This window comes from Coregonus clupeaformis, chromosome 8 (assembly GCF_020615455.1).
Source record: "Coregonus clupeaformis isolate EN_2021a chromosome 8, ASM2061545v1, whole genome shotgun sequence".
NCBI lineage: Eukaryota > Metazoa > Chordata > Actinopteri > Salmoniformes > Salmonidae > Coregonus > Coregonus clupeaformis.
In genome coordinates this window covers 57,299,071-57,314,121 of record NC_059199.1, presented here as the reverse complement: position 1 = coordinate 57,314,121, position 15,051 = coordinate 57,299,071, and positions in this window count along the sequence as shown.

The window sequence follows — 15,051 nt, the reverse complement described above, 5'->3', positions numbered from 1 at the left end:
ACTAACCTCATCGTTGTGGCGGCGGACAGCTAGCCTGTATCCCTCGTCATCCAGTTGAGTGAGTGGCAATGTCTTTTTTCGTTCAGTACCAATTTTTGGAAAATCCTCGGGTGTAGGACTTTCCGCCTTTAGTAGAAACCTGTTGAATTATTAAATTTGGTCTGGGAGGTCCTAATTGTTTCGTTGCCAATTTATCTTCATTTGTTCGCCGAATCGCCGACAAAAAGGAACTTCTTTCAAACAATCCACTCTTTTCTCAGTTACGTTCATGGTTACGTAACGTATGACGAAAGCGGCGTAAGTGCAAGCCCACAGACACCCATTGAGATTGTATTGAAGGCTCTGAAATTTGAAAAAATAGATTTTACATGGGAGTCTATTACAGACTTCTGGGCGATTTTCAACCTGACTGAAATCGCCCCAAAAGGGGGGGGGGCCATTTGAAGCACGACTTTAGCCTGATTCGACATTTAGTGGCAGTGTGGCACTGTGGCAGATCAGACGTATAGATTACAACACTGATAACTACTGTTGCCGTGATATAATTGATTAGAAAAAAAATCCCTTCCTTTTCCCGTTTGGCAGTGCGTCGCCCATATCGCCCTATTGAACAGGCCGCCCCTGCTCAAAGGAAAACAAACAGTTGGCAGTGAGAATTGTTAACCTGTCTTTACTTGGCCCTCTGTAAATATCATATCAACATTTTGTTTTTCACAAAAAATTATTTATTTGTTATTTCTTGACTTTACCAGTCACAACTGCAGGACACTAATTCCTGAGGCACCTGTGAGGAAGCTTTCACATAAGTACATTTCTGAAGGCCAGCTTTATGTGGAGCACAAGGATCTGCTGTCTCGTGCTGAGAAGAGTGCCACCTTTCTCTTGCCTCTACTTCAGAAACGGGCAATCACTGACCCCCATTCGACCAAGCGAGCCCTACCGCACTTTCTCGGGAGAAGTCAGCAAGAACTCCCCAGCCAGTGCTCTTCTCCACTACAGCGACACCGTGTGCTGCTTGATCGAGGAAATGAAGGCTATGCAGTTTCTCCACATCAACAGCCAACCAGAACTAATGAGGAGACTGGCAGAGGAGTGCCCTTTTCTTTTTGATTTCATAGGGATGGGAGGGCACATTTCACCAGGAGGTTGTTCCCATTTTCAGGGAAGTATTCCGAAAGGTTCAGGACACACTATGTACCTCTGCGGTCTCCACTCCACTAATGAGAAAAGGTGATTGTTGGAGCCATATTCTCTTGTTTAATTATTTGTGCTATATTTCTTTTGTTGTTGCCCAATTAAAAATATTATCATTATGAAATTCGACTCGATTATGTGTATTATGAATGCATGGAATAATTAAGTTATTATTCTTGTGTCAACTAAGGCGATAGGGATCATAACTTCCCCAATCTTCCTCCCGTGAGGGGGTTGTACAGATGCTGGCACCAGACACGAGGCAGTTGACTGCAGGAAGACAGCAGGCAGACATCCCACTCTCATTCGTGGCATTTTCACTTTGTTCTGCACACATGGTAAATGACAAGTTACTGTGGTTTATACTTTCCTACAATAAACCGTTTAATAAGAAATACATTGAACATCACCACTGCGTTATTGTTTATGTAGATACTTCATTTTATAGGTGTATATATATATACGTAAACATGTATGCGCACATGACTGTAAGTCGCTTTGGATAAAAGCGTCTGCTAAATGGCATATTATTATTATTATTATTATTATATCTCGGCTTCTCCATCATGGAGAAAGCTAAGTCTGTTAATGTTACATTCACTATCCTCCGGACAAGATTTCAACTCTGTCAGTATGCTCTTGTATGTTCTCTGTCATTGACCTGTTTCTGTTTAATCTCCTCCCAAGTAAAAGTGTCTGGAAACAAATTAGTTCCTGTTTTGTCCTTTACATATTGTGTTTAGGTCCCAAGATTGTCATCTACGACAATGCCTGCCAGTCGCACACATACTGCCTGAGGAGACTCCATGGCTTCTTCTGGGAGACATGGTTTCTTGTGGGTCAGTTTCACTGGAGGAACCACTCAGGTCTGTTTTGCCTCATAATTATCTCTCAAAACCATTTAACACTTAACCATTACATAAGCATATATTGTTCTTGTTGTTGTATATGATATATGTGTTGATGTATTGATAGAATAGGATAGTGTTAGATTAATTTGTATTTTAAGAATAATGACTAAAGGATTTCACCCCAAATACAGTATAAATGTGTGAACTGTGTTAAGAGTTATAATGTAGTGGCAACCCACTAACAGAGGGGGGCGGGACTAAACATTCCAGGGTGAAGGGGACTGAGAAAACGGGTTAAGAAAAGCCTCCTAAAGGTGGGCGGAGCAAAGTGCCTTTGTGTGTCAAGGGGTATAAAACAGTATGTATGGGTTTTTGGCGCCAGAGCTCTCCATGAATAAAAATACAGATCATTCTTGCTGGTTGTGGACCTTGAATCATTTATGATTAAAACCAGGGCCTTACAACCCCTGGTAATGATTCAAGCTTAGGTTGAATTAGAGATAGAAATTCTCGTGAAAGATAGGATGAACTTTAATGTCCCCAAGGGGGAAATTGTCTTTGACACACAGTACTTACTGCTGTATACCAAATAGACACTGTACATTACACATTCAATTTAATGTGATGATTATGTACTTGTTGCTGCAATTTTCTCATCTGGATGTTATTATTTGTGCCCTTAAAGTTGTATCCACTTGAAAAACATAATCTGAAACCACTTTCTATTTCGACATACTTTTCAGGATGCAACGTAGGGTACAAATGGACAGCTACCCTCAATTTCAGAGGATAAATTCCCAGGTGGCAGAACAAAACAATTCTCTGTTAAAAAGAACGAAAGGCCAGCTGTCGTATATGAACAGGGAGAACTTCATGACACATCTTCAGCTGTTCCTGTGGCACAGATCCTGCCAAATTATTATTTTTAAAGTCCCCAGTAAGTGTAGCTACATTTGATTGTAGTAATGTGAATGCCCCGCCCACGTCAGGATTTCCCTGCACACAATCTACTTATTTATCAGGAATAATGTTTGATTATATGTGTGCTTGGGGTCCTTGTCTTGCTTGAAGATCCACTTTTGACCAAGTTTCCATCTTTCTTTCAACGCCAAACCCACCGTTGGTGTGTGTGGCCAAACACCTCTATTTTGTCTCATCTGACCATAGCACCTGATTACAATCCAAGTGCCAATGCCATTTAGAAAGCTCCAAGCGTTTACATTTATTGGTTACTCGCAATAAAAGCTTTTTTCTGCCAACCCTTCCAAAGAACCTGGCATTGGCATGGAGGTGGCATCTAATTGTAGATTAACAGACTTGGTGACCCCAAGATGGGACCAAGTTCTGTAATTCTCCTTGGACTTTTCTTTGCCTCCAGAACCATCTTCCTCACTGTACGTGGGGACAAGATCCACATGCGTCAAGGGTGCCAATATTATTGTATTAATAATACAATATGTTCATAATACTGTATTATGAACGGTGTCCCACAGGGGTCGATTTTAGGTCCTGTACTTTTAACTGTATATATAAACAATATTGGTGTCATTGCAAAAGAACTGTAACATACACCTGTATGCAGGTAACCCTGTTGTGTATGTTATTGCTCCCACGGTTGACCAGGCTCTTTTGGAGCTTCAATCTGCCTTTATTGCCTTGCAGAAAGCCTTTGTTGAACTGAAATTGGTACTGCAGGTAAAACCTGCATCTGTATCAAATGTATCTGATGATTTATGCATATGTACATTGGAAGCATGTTGATGAGTAAAAATAAAATAAATTTTTTTTATTTTTTTTTAAAAAGGCCTTCTTTTATAGGAATAAGTCATGCCGCGCGTTATATAGCAGAAAACAAATCATTCAGTCGACATTCATCGTGGCTTTAGACTATGACGATATAGTCTATATCCCTCAAACTCAACCCTGGAACTCAAAGCCAGTTCCACTGATTTAGACCTGGGACACCAGGTGTGTGCAATAAATGATCAGGTAGAACAGAAAACCAACTAGGCTCCGGACCTCGTAGGGTAAGAGTTGAGTACCCCTGGTCTATATGAATGCAGCTGCTACTGCATTGAACTCATTAGATGCAGTTTATCATAGTCCACTACGCTTTATTACAGGCAATAGGTTAAGTACACATCACTACATTCTGTATCAGAAAGTCCTCTCTTAAATCTCATAGATCAATGCACTGCTCTATTTTTGTTCATAAAACCCTGTTGCGCAAACTTCTGCCATTCCACAGAGTCGCCAGACCCGTTCACAGGGATGGTTAACTTTATAGTTCCGGTTGATCAGTACAGAAATAGGTAAATCTGCATTCAGTTTTTTTTGCACCCCGTGTATGGAATGATCTGCAGAGCTCTCTGCACCTTGATGTTCTGTTGCCTCTAGGGCAGTTCAAGTCATTATTGAGGAATGTGTTTTCTTTTTTAAATGTTTGTAATATTGTATAATTTGTATTATATCTGGTTGATGATTGTATTAGCATTTATTGACTACATTTCATATTTATTATGTGTATTTTTATGTATTACAAAAAAGAGACCTGAGTCTCAAAATTACTCAGTTTAAATAAAGGTTACATAAAATTGTTTGGTGGTGCTAATCTTTTTGCAGGCGGTCTTGTTTATTTTGATTGCTATATATATATATATATTGAGGGTATCCTGTAGTTTTGACGTTGTTGTATTTAATTTTTTGAGGAAGTAGCTTTTGTTTGAGTCATTTATAATAAAATAAAATATATATTTGATATTAAATCAAATACATGAATGATCACCGAACCTGTCTGAATTCCTTTCATTATCTGGACCTAGTTATAAAATGGTTTATGTGCTATAATTCAGTCAAAAGTTGATGTATTGTTTTATTTTATTAAAATCATTGAGTACCTTTTTCCAGTATCCAGCTGTTTATAAGAATTGTATCATAGTTATAGAAGTGCTGTAATTCATATACAGTGGGGGAAAAAAGTATTTAGTCAGCCACCAATTGTGCAAGTTCTCCCACTTAAAAAGATGAGAGAGGCCTGTAATTTTCATCATAGGTACACGTCAACTATGACAGACAAAATGAGGAAAAAAAATCCAGAAAATCACATTGTAGGATTTTTTATGAATTTATTTGCAAATTATGGTGGAAAATAAGTATTTGGTCAATAACAAAAGTTTCTCAATACTTTGTTATATACCCTTTGTTGGCAATGACACAGGTCAAACGTTTTCTGTAAGTCTTCACAAGGTTTTCACACACTGTTGCTGGTATTTTGGCCCATTCCTCCATGCAGATCTCCTCTAGAGCAGTGATGTTTTGGGGCTGTCGCTGGGCAACATGGACTTTCAACTCCCTCCAAATATTTTATATGGGGTTGAGATCTGGAGACTAGCTAGGCCACTCCAGGACCTTGAAATGCTTCTTACGAAGCCACTCCTTCGTTGCCCGGGCGGTGTGTTTGGGATCATTGTCATGCTGAAAGACCCAGCCACGTTTCTCACGATACATGTGCCCATTCATTCTTTCCTTTACACGGATCAGTCGTCCTGGTCCCTTTGCAGAAAAACAGCCCCAAAGCATGATGTTTCCACCCCCATGCCTCACATTAGGTATGGTGTTCTTTGGATGCAACTCAGCATTCTTTGTCCTCCAAACACGACGAGTTGAGTTTTTACCAAAACGTTATATTTTGGTTTCATCTGACCATATGACATTCTCCCAATCCTCTTCTGGATCATCCAAATGCACTCTAGCAAACTTCAGACAGGCCTGGACATGTACTGGCTTAAGCAGGGGGACACGTCTGGCACTGCAGGATTTAGTCCCTGGCGGCGTAGTGTGTTACTGATGGTAGGCTTTGTTACTTTGGTCCCAGCTCTCTGCAGGTCATTCACTAGGTCCCCCCGTGTAGTTCTGGGATCTTTGCTCACCGTTCTTGTGATAATTTTGACCCCATGGGGTGAGATCTTGCGTGGAGCCCCAGATCGAGGGAGATTATCAGTGGTCTTGTATGTCTTCCATTTCCTAATAATTGCTCCCACAGTTGATTTCTTCAAACCAAGCTGCTTACCTATTGCAGATTCAGTCTTCCCAGCCTGGTGCAGGTCTACAATTTTGTTTCTGGTGTCCTTTGACAGCTCTTTGGTCTTGGCCATAGTGGAGTTTGGAGTGTGACTGTTTGAGGTTGTGGACAGGTGTCTTTTATACTGATAACAAGTTCAAACAGGTGCCATTAATACAGGTAACGAGTGGAGGACAGAGGAGCCTCTTAAAGAAGAAGTTACAGGTCTGTGAGAGCCAGAAATCTTGCTTGTTTGTAGGTGACCAAATACTTATTTTCCACCATAATTTGCAAATAAATTCATAAAAAATCATACAATGTAATTTTCTGGAATATTTTTTCTCAATTTGTCTGTCATAGTTGACGTGTACCTATGATGAAAATTACAGGCCTTTCTCATATTTTTAAGTGGGAGAACTTGCACAATTGGTGGCTGACTAAATACTTTTTTTCCCCACTGTAGATTGACGTGTAATCTGTGTGACAGGCGATTTCCAGTGCAATTTGGTCAGTTGCAATCCATTCGCATTTGCGTGGGTGGTAATTGGACAGGCAGGCATGACGAATATCATTCATTGGTGGTTTGATTCGAAACAGCCTGTCATATTCAAGTCTTCTCTTCCTCCTGTTATTGACGGCAGCCTCCTCTGCATCACTCAGGTGAATGTTCCATGATATGACTATCTATCCCTGGACATAAACGTAGTTGGAAACAGCACTGAGAAGAGGTTCAAATCTTTCCAGTAATCCACTATCTTTCTCAGCTTCAGCTGACCTATGAAGAGAACCAGGCCAATACATTTGTAAAACTCAACAATGGTAACATCCTGCCATTCATATTATTTTATTTTTTAAATGTTAATAGCAGCTTGTTTGTTTGTATTGTGACAGAGGGTTTTGACAGTGGCTTTGCTGAAAAACTGTTTGAATAAGTCCGGAGGAGTGCTTTCGGATGAGGGGTCTTCTAGTTGTACTCCTGGCTGCTTGGCTGGCTGACGTTTCAAACGGGCAGGAGCCTCATCAGGGTCTTTCTCAGTTTTCCACTGCTGTTTTGACGGGCTTGTTTTGTCTGTTGAAGTAGATGGGTTAGAGAGGTTCGGAATTTTCTCTATGCCCCATGGCAGAATTGCAGGAAATGAACTTTAAAACTAAAATAAATTCTCTCTTCCCTGCCACAAGGGGGGACGCTAAAATGTTTTGCTGGCAAGGTGGGGGGATTGATGGATGTGGGTACACAGACCCACTAGCCACTGCGGCCCCCCATGAGTTCCGTTTTTTTTGCCCATCCCTGAACTAAACCATGTCAGTTTTTAGCTAGTTTTTTTTTAGCACATACATTTTGTTGTAACGTTTGAGACACGTATCACATGAACACACATAAGACATGGCAAAATGTGTAGAGTTGTAGGAAATTTTGAAGACATTAAGTGGTTGGAAAATTGTTCCAACATCATGTTTGGTTGTAGTGACAGTGTTAAGTTTTCTAGCATTCATTTACATTTTTGTGCAGCCGGTCCTAGCAAAGAGAGAACCTTTAGTCTGTATATACCACCCACCATCTTTGGTGCTAGCTACATTTTTCACACGTGGCCCCTTAGAGAAAATATTTGAGACCGGTGTAGAATTGGCTAAAGAAATGTGATAACTGAATTTTGAATAGCCCATTTGGGAGAATTATTGCTAAATTGTCTAGCCCATCTTTGCAAGAGCACCACACTGCAGTCAAATGAAAACAGCTTAGTTCTTACGTCTTCAAAAGGATCCAGCCCCTACTGGTATTAGCCATCCGGGTAATTTATCTGGGTAATTTGTCGATGCATATGAGCCGCTGGCGCTTGTATCAAGGTCCATTGAGTAATATTAGAATATGGATATATGAGCAAGCATCACTAAGCAAGTGAATTATTTTGGCCTACAACACCACGTCGCTGCAGAGTATTTTCTCCTTATGTTTTGGTTATTAGACATAGGTGTAGTACGCGCGCAATCTCGCAGTACTGTGAGCAAAAGTTTTGTGAGTGGAGCATGCGCGGCCGCTGATTGGACATCTGAGTCGGTGCACATTCACAAAGGTCAGCTTTGAGCAGAGTGAATGCGCAGCGCACAATTGGAATCTATAAATTATCTCAACATATCAATTAAATACATCTATATAAAAAAAGAAGTGTATCTTACTTGTGCCAAATTGCTATTTTTAGAGGAAACCTAAATATTTCAATGTAACACAAGCATTCCGCTACACCCGCGATAACATCTGCTAAATATGTGTATGGAACCAATAAAATTTGATTTGATTTGTAAAGACAAATAATCGTTGTAAAAAGGGAAAGAGACAAGTCTTGTTTACTTAGGGCAATAAGTACTTAATAATAATGGACTAGTCACATAGTCAAGCCATGTCATTCTTTGTCTTACCTTTATACAATCTTAAACCGTTTAATAATAGTGTATTTTAGAGAATAATTTGTTTTTCAGGAATAAAACATGAAATAGCAGGAGCCCTCTTATTTAACCCATGATTAGTTTGAAACAAACTCAGAAGTGTGCACTCCGGACAGATGACTTGGGACAGATTTGACACGAACGGTCCCATTTTATTCTCGATTACATTTGACATTTTAGTCATTTAGCAGACACTCTTATCCAGAGCGACTTACAGTTAGTGAGTGCATACATTTTTCATACTGGCCCCCTGTGGGAATTGAACCCACAACCCTGGCATTGCAAGTGCCATGCTCTACCAACTGAGCTACAGGAGGCCAAGATGTCACACTAGTATTAGTTTATAATCAGTGGTGTAAAATACTTAAGTAAAAATACTTTAAAGTACTACTTAAGTAGTTTTTTGGGGTATTTGTACTTTACTTTTTATATTTTTGACAACTTTTACTCCACTACATTTCTAAAGAAAATAATGTACTTTTTACTCCATACATTTTCCCTGACACCCAAAAGTAGTCGTTACATTTCGAATGCATTGCAGGACACGAATTCACGCACTTATCAAGAGAACATCCCTGGTCATCCCTACTGTCTCTGACCTGGCAGACTCACTAAACACAAATGCTTTGTTTGTAAATTATGTCTGAGTGTTGGAGTGTGCTCCTGGCTATCCGTAAATAAATAAAAAACAAGAAAATCGTGCCATTTGGTTTGCTTAATATAAGGAATGTGAAATGATTTATACTTTTACTTTTGATACTTAAGTATATTTTAGCAATAACATTTACTTTTGATACTTAAGTATATTTAAAACCAAATACTCAAGTAGTATTTTACTGGGTGACTTCAAGTAAAAGTGAGTTATTTTCTATTAAAGGTATCTTTACTTTTACTCAAGTATGACAATTGGGTACTTTTTCCACCACTGGTTATAATGGCAGCAGGTTGTGGTAGGGACACACACACACAGACAAAGGAATGTGGGTAGACTGGCATCTGGCAATTCATTTTATTGACAAGCAAAAGACATGTACTTTACAAACCTCCCCCACCCCCACCTAAATTCAATCCAAGGCATACAACAGGTTTAGCTTTTAAGGAAGACCACACACATTGCACTAAAAGCACAAAGCTTGTGCCCTCCATTTTCCATAGCCACCCAACATTAGGGACAACATTACTGGTACAATATTACTGTTCTACAACATTCTCAGTCAAGGTGTGATAGCTGAGGTTTTTCAGCCCTATCATCTGTTTGTTCAAGCTAGTTTTCCTTGAGAAGGCATATGAAGTGACAATCTAGCCTGTGTTTTTTTTATTTTATCAAGAACAAACACTTTCTTCACGCAGCATTCAAACTCATTTCTTCACATGCTAAACATAAGTCACTTTGTTTTGAGCTAGCTTCATCGTCAGCTTCGAGACAAAACGAGCGCACCCAGTCCGTCTGCATCAGAGTCTGTAGAGGAGTTTTCATCTGAATTGTGCCAATCGTGGAAGCAATTTCTGTCAGGGATGAGACAGTGGTACCTGGTACTCATTACATATCCAGGGAGTTTGCAGGTAACCCCTCGTCTTCTTGCAGTTTTCACAGTGCCTGCGTCCAAATGTGGCCATTCTGCTTATGTTGTCAGTCACCTTGATACGGATGGGCGTGTGTCCAGTTTTCCCCCTCCTGGTGGGAATCTCAAGGGGAACCTCACAAAGCTGTGCTGTGAGATTTTCCATGAAATCTTTGTGAGGCACGGGCTGAACTTTGTTCCCTTTGCACAAATCCTTGTGAATCAGGAAGCTATTCGTAGTCGCTATGTCCACAAAGAGGAAGAACAAACTGCGGTACCACTTGAATGTCTTGCGGTTGGCTGAGTAGCACGAAATCAGTTCCTCAGATAAGTCAATGCCTCCAATGTGTTTATTGTATTCTACAATCGGCGTTGGGACTGGAATGGACTCAGTGGTTCAGCTGCCATCCTTGTTTTTCACTCTCCTGTTTGCCTCTTCCCCGCCCTGCACCTCATGAATGGTGGAAACAACAGACACCTCCCATGGGTCCTTCCACTTCACAAAGAGTAGGGAGCCCTCCCTTATCCATCTGAATGACCCTCTTGGGGATTTCTTGGTCAGTGCATTTTGTTCTGATCACGGGTAACCTCTGCGGCTGTCCCGCATGCTGCCACAGGCTCCAGTCCTCAGGGATAATAGGTATTTGAATAGTTTTGGACTGGAGAAAAAGTTGTCCAGGTACAGATGGTACCCTGATCCGAGGAAGGAGGGCTTTATGAGTGACATCACTGCATCGTAAGACATTCCACAGCCAGATGGGAACGTGGTCTTGCCTGTGTATACTATATAGTCAACTGTATAGCCATTGCTGGAGTCAGTCAACACAAAAAGCTTGAAGCCCACCTTAGTGAGCTTTTCCTTAAAATGTTCATGCGCCCTTAGATTTGATACCATACATTTTGATGCCACACTCCGTTTGTGTACGGACAAGTTTTTCTGTGGGTGGTAATAGGACAGGCAGGCATGACGGATGTCATTCAGTAACGGTTTGAGTCGGAATAGCCCGTCATATTTAGGTGTGCCCTTTCTATGGTCATTGACAGCGTCCTCATCAGGATCACTCGTGTGAATGTTCCATGATATGATTCTGTATCTATCCCTGGACATCACAGTAGCTGGAAACGCCACAGAGAATGTGTTATTTTTTCTCCATTAATCTGTGATATTTGCCAGCTTCATCTGCGCTATAAAGAGGATCATTCCGATTTTTTCCCCTTTTTCCCTCTGTTCAAAGCGGCTTGTTTATTTGTATTGTCGCAAAGGGTTGTGACGGTGGCTTTGCAGAAAAATAGTTTGAATATGTCCAGCGGTGAGTACGTTGCAGAAGCATTTAGTTGTACTCCCGGACACCGGTCTGGAGAAAAATTCAAAGGGGCAGAGCCTTCATCATGATCCTTCTCAGTGCTCCAAGACTTGAATGGCAGAGAGACTTTGTGGTGAGAGAGACCTTTTCTTTGAGGGTGCCTTCAGTGAGGGCATAATGTTCTTCTGCCAATGGTTCTGACGGGCTACACTGTTGTTCTGAAGGTAAGGCGATTAGCAGTGGCGGTGCTTCATCCTCTTCAGTTGTAATACTACAAAAACAAACAAAAAACCTTAAGTCGATTCAAATAAATTAATATTCTGTCAATTCCATTAAAAGATGTGTTTCAACAACAAATTGATCTCTGTTCAAATAAGTTATTCCGAGTCACACACTGTAAAGCTTCTCACTAGTGTTGCAAACAGAAACTTTATTCTTAGATCAATGAAACTGGATAACAGCTGAACAATGCCTGGAAATGTTTTTCTGGTAGCAGATGCTTTCAATAAACATCATTACTTGTCTTTCTCACCACCATTAGAAAAAGTGTTAATACACCATCCTACACTTGATGATCTTAGTGCAAAAAATTATTTTCGTCTTTTTCAGTTACTCACCCTTGATTAGATGGCCAAATTGTAACTACCCTTGCCAAAATAGCAAGCTTCTGACTTAAAAGATTTAGCCAGAAAAAAGACTGACCATTACAAATCATATCAGGAGGCTTGGATAGACCAATCAGAAAACACACCGGCAAAATTACATTTCTCAGTACTTTATTTACCGGTACAATAAACATCTGGATAAACAGACATACAGGTAGTAATGAATGTGCACATTCGATATATAATCAAAATACCTCAACATGTGTGATTGCTGTGACTCTTTAAGTGGTGAGCATTGTTCTCCCGGTGGACTGTGAGTGAATCCGTTTGATACCGCCCCAAAGTCTGATGATGGCGAAAACAGAGCCTTTTGTTTGTGGTATGCTGCATCCTGTAGAGAAGCTGCTTTGTGGTCCTTCATCCCAATCACTCAAGTCAACACTAAAAGGAGATAAGCATGTAAACAGGTTGACAAAATAGCAACAAAATGACGAGTACTAGGCTATCCAGAGAATCTAGGCTAAACGAAGACCAGGATTCCTACAGCTTGTGACAATACTTAGCTAGAGGTGTCTGTTGATTTCTATATTTCACATTTTGGGTTCCTAGCTATAGCCCATTTCCTAGACCAGAGTTCTAGCTGTAGAACATTTAGCCATTTTGCAAAATATTTGCCGAACCGTACCTGGTACAGCTACGCTTTTCCCTCGTCGGAGAGTATCTCCATGGTCAGTGGCCGGTTCTGATCAGTGTTGGCAACTTAGCGACTTTGTCGCTATATTTAGCGAGTTTTCAGACCCCTCTAGCGACACATTTACAAAAAAAGCGACAAATCTAGCGACTTTCTCTGGTGTTATTGGAGACTGACATGAAAGCACGTATCGTTCTTACTCTTCTCAACGAGCAGCGGGTGCTTTGTTACCCCCGTCCCAAAGCACTCACAGGCAGCCCAGTCCTCACGGAGCAGTCCCTCCCAGCTGCAGTCAGAGCAGGAGATGTTCACCCCTCCGCGTCCAGACTGCAAATGAATCGCGCATGCGGGAAGCCGCCGCTGGCTGATCCCGTCCTGGCTTACATTCAGGGCGGGATGTAAATGTAGGGTGTTTTTTTACTCACTTTTTGTCTCTCCCACGACGTTATTCCTCTCTCCTACAGCGTTCATCACAATTACATGCACATGGCCAATTATGCAAATTAGGTGATGACGTCATTTAGCGACTTTACAGAGTTGGCAACACTGGTTCTGATAAGGAATGCGTCGACTCGTTTGCATCACTGAGCGATGCCCATTAAATAATTACATCCAATTGTTAGACGCTACCCTTTCGAAAAAAGATTGCAGTCAGAGTGCAGTATAACTGCAGTATGCTGCAAATACTGTGTCCAAAATAACACCGTTTTTTGTACTGCAGTAATTTTGCAGTGTAACTGCAGTTAGTGTTGAATAACTGCAGTTATTCTGCGTCCAAAATACCACAGGCGACTGCAGTTACTGCACTTTCACTGCAGTTTCAAAACAGCAATCTTTTTTTTGTAAAAGTACCACCCCCCTCCAAATCAAAACCAAACATGTATTCCATGTTGTGCCTCGCTTAGCGCGCACACCTGTCTGTGTTTCCCACCTCTTTGTCTAGCTAATCAGCCTCTGGCATCATGCAGCAGCAGACAGTTGGTAGAACAATAATCTGCCACACTGATCCTCAACACTGGGGTCCCTCAGGGGTGCGTGCTTAGTCCCCTCCTGTTCACCCATGGACATGCCTGCTCATTCCACGGTTTTTCTTCATTTTTACTTTGTTCTACATTGTAGAATAATAGTGAAGACATGAAAACTATGAAATAACACACTGGTAGTGTATATATAATAAGTCCAAAAATTGATTTAGCAACTACAGATTGCCCCTAAAAGTGTGCAAGTTTGAGCATGTGTCCATTAGGCCTATGGATAATTTTTTTTTTATCAGCATTAATTAGATTGAGCAATAAAAGCCCCACTTTTATTCGATATGCTGGGATCCGCACTATGCAGCTGTTGCAAGAGCACTTTTTTCATTGGCTGTCCACTGGTTTCAAAAACAATGATTGATAGGCAGCTTAAACTTCTTGAATTCAACCATTATTGGGTTCCAATACACATTTAGATTTGTGAACAGGCATCCACAACAACCACAATCCGTAAGGCGCAAATAGCTAAATGAGAGCAGCAGCAGTGTGATTCACATCAATGAGCTATGTAGATATCAATAATAAGTGATATCCGTATCGCCATAGACTACAACACTGCTGTCATCCTTACCTCCAAGCGTTTATTCAAGTTGGATAATCTCTGGATGCCGACAGCAGTCGCACCATTGGAAGACATAGCTTGGACTGTAGCCTACAAAAGCCTATTCCTGCTCTTTTACCGCAATCCATCAAACACATTTGGTGTGTCATCATAGTGGTCTCGGACTTGTGGTGAGACTCGCTCAGGTGGAGCAAACTTAAATTTGCACCTTTTTTCAGTGCTAATTTGAATGTCATTGAGAAAACAGAGAAGTGTCAAATATTTTTTTCCGCGAACATCCTTTCTGAATTTAAAAGTAATCCTTGAAGTAATCTAGTTTTTCAAAAGTATCTGTAATCTGATTACAATATCTTTGCTGGTAACGTAACGGATTACAGTTACAGTTTTTTGTAATCCCTTACATATAACGGATTACATGTATTCCGTTACTCCCCAACCCTGCATGAGAAACATATTGACTTATATAGAGAACTTTTCTACCTGCCTGAAATATGACTTGGTTCAACCATTAGTTGAAAAACTACACATATTTGGTTAGTAGAGACCCTACTGACGTATATCCCACTGTATCTGAGACAGGTAGAAAAGTTCTCTCTACAAGCTAATATGTATCCCATGTATAGGGATGTAGCTCAGTTGGTAGAGCATGGCGTTTGCAACGCCAGGGTTGTGGGTTCGTTTCCCACGGGGGGTATAAAAAAAACAATTTATGCACTCACTAACTGTAAGTCGCTCTGGATAAGAGC